This window comes from Puma concolor, unplaced genomic scaffold (assembly GCF_028749965.1).
Source record: "Puma concolor isolate L17-30 unplaced genomic scaffold, mPumCon1.1.hap2 unalloc_scaffold_74, whole genome shotgun sequence".
Taxonomy (NCBI): Eukaryota; Metazoa; Chordata; class Mammalia; order Carnivora; family Felidae; genus Puma; species Puma concolor.
The window spans coordinates 115,106-122,482 of NW_028240285.1; the positions used below are offsets into that span (position 1 = coordinate 115,106).

Consider the following 7,377-nt stretch of genomic DNA (forward strand, 5'->3'; position numbering starts at 1 on the left):
TTATGGAACAGGGGTGGAGGTCCACCTTCTGAAACTATTTCAAGCCGAATTAGGGTGCGGCAGGGGCTTTGGAAGGGAAGGATTTGACAGGGTGCAGGTCACAACTTTTGCTCCCTTGTGCTAATTGGGGGTGGGGGTGGGGGTGGGTATCAGAGATAGTTCCTATCTGAGATCTTGGATATTTTTCTGCATAGTTTGGTACTGCATCATATCCTGAGTTTTCTCCCCAAGTGTATTCTAAGAAATAGTAACAGTATAGTCAAACCCAATGTTATAACCACCTTGGGGGGGCGGGGGGCGCGGAGGGGAAGGTTGTGGTGGTCAAGGGCCTCTTACTGTACCCAAGTGAATTGCTGTCTGATTTTACTTTTATGTTTTTTTTAATCTTATTAAGTAACCTTTACACCCAACGTTGGGCTCGAACTTACAACCCCAAGATCGAGAGCTACGCGCTCTACCGACTGAGCCATCCAGGTGCCCCTGTTTATGTGGGCTTTTATTGCTGGGGCACCTGGGTGGCTCCGTGGGTTAAGCATCGGACTCTGGCTCCGGTCAGGATCTCGCCGTTCGTGATTTCGAGCCCCGCATCAGACTCTGTGCGGACAGCTCAGAGCCTGGAGCCAGCTACAGATTATGGGTCTCCCTCCCCCCACCCCCTCTCAAAAGTAAATATTAAGAAACTTATAAAAATACAAAGAAACTATGGGTTCTTATTTCTAAAGAGGAGCTAATACAGGTGCAGCAAGTGTTTGTGAACTAGCTTTGACTCTGCCTCGTTCAGCAAGCAATCAGGTAACTAATAAGAGGTATTTCTACAGACAGAAAAGAAAACCACGGGTTAATGGTTAGAACAACTTATAAACCCAGTGTCTAAGTCCCAAGTGTGGTCAGTGAGAAGGTGTCTAGATGCCAGGCTCGAAGCATCCTCAGCTGGAGTGGGAGCAGGCAGGGGGCAATCTGACCGATTTTTCTGGCATGTAGTTCCAATGTCTCATTTTGGGGGATCCTGAGTGGCTCAGTGGGTTCAGGTTCAGTATTCAAGTCTGGATCTCCACTCAGGTCTCAATCCCAGGGTCGTGAGCTCAAGGCCCCAGTTGGGCTCCACACTGGGCGTGGTGAAGCCTACTTTAAAAACAACAAAAACACAACAGCAGCAAATGTCTCGTTCTGAATGGCCCATAGAGCAACAGGCACACAGATTCTCTACAACTGTGGCAATTTCTCTGAAGTTTATCTCCAGTTGTTCAGCTTTCCTTTGCAGGGCTTCAGGGAAAAGGGCCATTTGAGTTCTTCAGGATGGTAAGATAAGAGGATGGGAGAGGATTGGAAGCCTGAGTTTGAAGAGTCATAGTCAGATATTGGAGGAAATCAGGATTCAGGATCCAGCCCAGTTTTAAAGGCAAACAACAAACGGTCGAAGAAAATTAATTAACCAGAACTAGAATTTAACATCCACAAAAGAGCTATTGAAATATAATCTTTTTCTATCGAGACCCCTCCATTCCTGTCAAAGATAGCCCAATGAAAACTAATTTGTTTGAAAAATAAGTCCAGTGTTAACAGGCATGGCTTCAGTATTGACATAAGCACAGCAAGAATAGCGATTGACCATATAGTCTTTTGTGTTTTTTCTCTCTTCTTTTCCGCCTGCCTGCCTGCCTTCTTTTTAATTTTTTTTTTTTATGGAGTTCTTTTTTTCCTCTTAAGTTAATTCCTTTATTTTGAGAGGTGGGGGGAAAGGGAGAGGGGGAGAGGGGGAAAGGGAGAGGGGGAGAGGGGGAGAGGGGGAGAGGGGGAGAGGGGGAGAGGGGGAGAGGGGGAGAGGGGGAGAGGGGGAGAGGGGGAGAGGGGAGCTCTGCACTGTCAGTGCAGAACCCAGCTCAGGGCTCAAATCCATGAACCATGACCGTAGCTGAAATCAGACGCTTAACTGACTGAGCCACCCAGGCCCCCCACACACCAGAATTCTTTACACTGCCAAATGTACGAATGTATCTCATCACTTTCAGAAATACGTTGTGGTGTTCGGTTTTGTTTCTTTTTTTCTTTTTCTGTGCAATTTATAACAAGTCATGAAACGGGCGCCTGGGTGGCTTTGTCAGTTAAGCATCCAACTTCGGCTCAGGTCATGATGCCAGGGTTCGGTTCGTGAGTTTGAGCCATGCGTTGGGCTGTCTGTGCTGTCAGCACAGAGCCCGCTTCGGATCCTCTGCCCCTCCCACTGACTCATTCTGATGTGTGTGTGTGTGTGTGTGTGTGTGTGTGTGTGTGTGTGTGTGTCTGTCTGTCTCTCTCTCTCTCTCTCTCTCTCTCTCCCCTAAAAATAAAGAAATAGGCTGGAAAACAAATCTTCAAGGAAAAAAAAAACAACAACAAACGATGAAACATGTTTACTAACAGACCCAAGTATCTGTACTGTTAAGGTTTTCCGAATAAAGCCAAAGACCACCCACACACACCCACACACCCACACACCCACACACACACAGCAAAACAAAAAACGAAAAAACAAAACAAAAAAAAACAAAAAGAAAACGCCGTAGGTTTAGTAATTCACAATTTAGTATTTTATCTTCTGTGGAAAAGACTCAGATGTCCGAAGAATTGAACCTAATTTACCACTTAACTTAGCAAAGCTTTGAAGTTCCAGGTCACGAAAGATTTGGGAAGCCATTTTAAAAGTTTACAAATAGGGACTCCTGGGCGGCTCAGTCAGTTAAGCGTCCGACTTCGGCTCAGGTCACAATCTCACAGTTCGTGAGTTCGAGCTCCGCGTGGGGCTCTGTGCTGACCTCTCAGAGCCTGGAGCCTGCTTCGGATTCTGTGTCTCCCTCTGTCTCTGCCCCTCCCTCGCTGACATTCATTCTCATTCTCATTCTCTCTCTCTCTCTCTCTCTCTCTCTCTCTCTCTCTCTCTCTCTCAAAAGTAAATGGTACAAGGAAAAAATTTAAAGGTTTACGAGTAAACATTTTTGTGTATTTAACCTATCTCCTGTCAACATTCACCCACGAACACTGTATGCGAGAGACAAAATCGACCATCGTTTGAAGTACTTTTTGCTGACAAACTGCAATGGGTACCCGTTAAGTCATAAATTGAAGTCACATGAAAGCTGATTAGGCCCCTGCCTCGGGCCTGAACCCTAGAGTGCGTGTCTGAGTGGAACAAGGAAGGGCGTAAGTGTTTGTAAAGTTTTTTTGATTTTGTTTTCGATACCTGTTGTAAAACGAGGGAGAAAACGGGTTATGTTGTTTGTAAAGGTCACAGAGCTGTATATTTTGAGGACCACAGTTACAGGGTCAGTATTGGGACGGAAGCAAGGCCATGACCGGAGCTGCCCACCCCAAAGCCTTGTCATGCAGAGAGCACCAAATTCAAGCCATTTTACAACCACCACCACAAAGAATAAAACCTAGCAATCGGCATTGTATTTGATATCGGCGGCTCCGAAAATCTGTCCATTTTAAGTAAGCAATCAACCTTCCATGGCCTTTAGTATCCAAGACGTCACACCCGTGTCCGCTAAAAAGTCAAACGATCTGTTTCCCCACCATCAGGCTCACACGGGAGGCCCCACCACCGGGGATGGCCTAGGAGATCACTGGAGCCACACCAACTGATGCAGAAACAGGGGGAGGGGGAGGCGGAGGCGGAGGCGGCCAGGGAGCCGCGGGCCAGGCCCCAGGCAGATTTAAAGTTTTGGACTCACCTTTTTGTGTGTCTTTTATCTTTTTCTTTTGCGCCTCCAACTCCGCGTCCGCGTCCACCTCCTACTTCTTCTTCCATCTCTGTCTCCTGTCTTTCCGTCCTGCAAAAGTGGCTTTGTCTCTGGTTGCTTTTCAGCCCCCTGTGGAAGAGGTGAAGGAGGAGCAGGCCGTGGGGTGGGCACCCATCTTGGCGCTTGTGCTCGGGGAGGAGGAGGGGTGGGTTTAGGATCACTGGCATCTGTGTGCCTTCCTCCTCTTCCTCATTCTTCTGACTATTGGGAAAGGGGGTGTGGGTGTGGGTGTAGCGGGGAGGGCAGGTGTGTTCAATTTTTATCTCTCCTCTCTCTGGGCCATCCATTGTGTCCCTTCCCGTGAGGCAACTTTCTTATGGAGTAACATAAAACTCTGAATGTAGAGAATTTCACACACACACACACCCACACCCACCCACCCCGTTCACGTGAATGTGAAACACATTTGGGTTTGTTCTGATCCTCCCGAGTGTTAGAATGCCCAATGTTTACAAGAGCTTGCCTTGAAACACAGTAACGGAGCTTCTTTACAAATTGGTGTTAGCAATAGCATCCAGAGGTAGAGAAAACATCTCACATGGATAACACCTGTGGCCATAGATCCACAAACAAGATGCAAACCAATATCAGCCTTTGTTTCACTCCTACTTGTGGAGAGGACACGAAAGACCCAATGGTCAAATCTCCCCCTTTTGTAAAAACAAATGCAATCGCACGAGAGCATTACCGCGGATGGATCCCATCGCGCAGGTGTTTTCCATTTCCAATGAGAACACAGCCAATTTGGCGCAAAGAAGCCAAAAAAAAAAAAGCTGCAGCAACCCACAAACCAAATGTGGCCCGGGATATCTCCGTGAGCGTCCGTTCCTCCCCAAAAGTCGGGGCTTCGCTGATGGAACCAAAGGGCTTGCTAGTTTCTGGCCGCGTCGTCTCACGGCCAGCTTTCTCTAAGGGAGCACACAAGAAAACTCATTCAGACACCTCCAAAGAACCCCATCTGGGCCATCAGGGACTCAGGTGACCCTTCCACGTTCCCACGTAAGTAAGCACTTGCAAGTATAGGCTCCATATGTCCTATACGTGTAGCCTGCCCAAGTTTCCTTTTGGGGATGGGTGGTTGCTTTCTCCACACTTAGAGCAAGGTTATTAAATGGTGGCGGTCACGGTGGTGTTTTTTTTTTCCTCTTCCGTAAAGAGTTACAAGGCGGCCATTTCGCGGGAGCGAAGCAGTAGCTGGGCTGCTCCTGGATCCCTCGCTGCTTCGGGTTCCCTGTCAGGCTTCCTAGCAGCGGCCTAGCGGAGAAATAAGAGCAGGTGTCTGAATGTACTCGGGTGACCAAAGATGAGAATGACGAGCCCATCGAAATGCCATCGGAAGGGGCGCCTGGGTGGCGCAGTCGGTTAAGCGTCCGACTTCAGCCAGGTCACGATCTCGCGGTCCGTGAGTTCGAGCCCCGCGTCGGGCTCTGGGCTGATGGCTCAGAGCCTGGAGCCTGTTTCCGATTCTGTGTCTCCCTCTCTCTCTGCCCCTCCCCTGTTCATGCTCTGTGTCTCTCTGTCCCAAAAATAAATAAACGTTGAAAAAAAAAATTAAAAAAAAAATTATATATATATAAAAAAGAAATGCCATCGGAAGACGATGGGACAGTGCTGCTGTCCACAGTGACAGCCCAGTTTGTCGGCAGCACGTGGACTGCACTACCGGAATCCAGCGTCTCAGTGTATGAGAGGTGTCCGGCTGGTCAAAGACATTCTGCACATCCCTGATGCTGGCTGGGGAAATCCGGTAGCGGATAGTCGTCAACTTATCCCAAAGATAGCCACAGAAAAAGGGACGAGACAGATACCTGCTTCTTCAGCAGTGAAAGTGAAGAGAGCCATCCAGAAAACGTCCGATTTAAGAGTGTTGGGTCTCCCGTGGAAAACAACCGAACAGGATCTGAAAGAATATTTTGGTAGCTTTGGAGAGGTTCTTCTGGTTCAGGACAGGAAAGATATTCACACTAGTCCTTCAAAGGGCTTTGGCCGTGTTCGTTTTACGTAATAGGAAACCGAGGTGAAAGCCATGCGATCGATCGAGGAACGATGGTGTGACTGCAAACTTCCTGAATCTCATCGAAGCCCAGATGAGCTTTTGAGAAGCAGGAAGGCGTTTGTCGGGTGCCTTACAGAGGGACGTGACTGCCTATAAGCTGCAGCAGTTCTTTTGCCAGGACTGAGAAGCGGTAGACAGCTTCATTCCCAAACGGTTCCCGGACTTTCCCTTTGTTACGTTTGCAGATGATCAGGTAGCCCTCGCCCTCGCCCTCGCCCTCTCTGATATTATTATTGAATTTATTTTTTCAATGTACCCCCAAGGTAGTTAGCCTATAGGGCAACAGTGGTTTGAGGAGGAGAGTCCTTCATACCCCTCACCCTTTCAGCCCCCGCCCCGGCACAACCCCCTCCAGGAACCCTCTGTTTGTTCCCCTTAGGGAAGAGCCTCTTACGTTTTTGTCCCCCTTCCTGTTTGTATGTTATTTTTCCTTCCCTTCTTCCCTTCCCTTCCCGAGTTCCTCTGTTTGGGAAGTGAAGGTCCTCACACGGGTGAGGTCCTGTGATACATGTGTTTCTCTGAGGGACAAATGTCACTTTGCATGACACCCTCCAGTTCCATCCAGGTACTTGCAAATGGCAAGACTTCATTCCCTCTGGTGGCCGCGCACTGCTCTGTTGTTACATGGATACCGCCTCTTCTGTATCCATTCATCCGTCGATGGACATTTGGCCCCTTCCCATACTTTGCCTACCGTGGATAGTGCTGCTATGCACCCTGAGGTGCGTGTGCCCCTTGGAAACAGCAGACCTGTATCCTTTGGCTAAGTACTTCGTCGTGAAAGTGCTGGGTCGTAGGGTACTTCTATGTGTCATGTGTTGAGGAACCTCCTCGGGTCCCTGGTTCTGGAAAGAACTCCGATAGTGGTTCTAAATCAGGTGCGGCCATCGGTTGGGGACCCGCATCAAATGCGGAGTCAGGCAGCGGTTTTCCTGGAGGCTTTGGCTCAAGCACAGATTCTAAATCTTCCAGCTGGGGAATTTAGACAGTGGGGTAGGTATAGACTGGTAGGAATTCAAATTTTTCTAAACACATGGTAAGTGTATTTCTTTTTTCTTCTCTTCTCTTCTCTTCTCTTCTCTCTTTCTTTCCTTTCTTTTTTTTTTTAAACATTTATTTATTTTTGAGAGACCGAGAGAGACAGAGTGGGAAGGGGAAGGAGCAGAGAGAGAGGGAGACACAGAATCCGAAGCAGGCTCCAGGCTGTCCGCACAGAGCCCGGTGCAGGGCTCGAACCCACAAAACGTAAGATCATGACCTGAGCCACAGTCACACACTTAACTGACGGAGCCAACCAAGCACCCCACACATGGTTAAGTGTATTATAAAACCCATCCGTACTGAGAGTTTTCAGAATCAGTACGTTCAGCGTGGAGTATATTCACCACTATTTTTGACATTTTTCTTTAGAAAGAGAGGCAAAGCTAAAGGAATTTTAGAAGTTTTGTTACATCAAGGGTCGAAATATCAGGTGTTTGAAAGCGAACCAACTGCCTGATTGGTTCTCGTTCTCTCTCTCTCTCTCTCTCTCTCTCTCTCTCT

General features: G+C 48.1%; 1 pseudogene; it reads left to right on the top strand.

The window, feature by feature from the left end:
• The first annotated feature begins 5,363 nt into the window (after positions 1-5,363).
• LOC147571015 (TAR DNA-binding protein 43 pseudogene) lies at positions 5,364-6,964 on the top strand (annotated as a pseudogene).
• Positions 6,965-7,377: the final 413 nt, after the last annotated feature.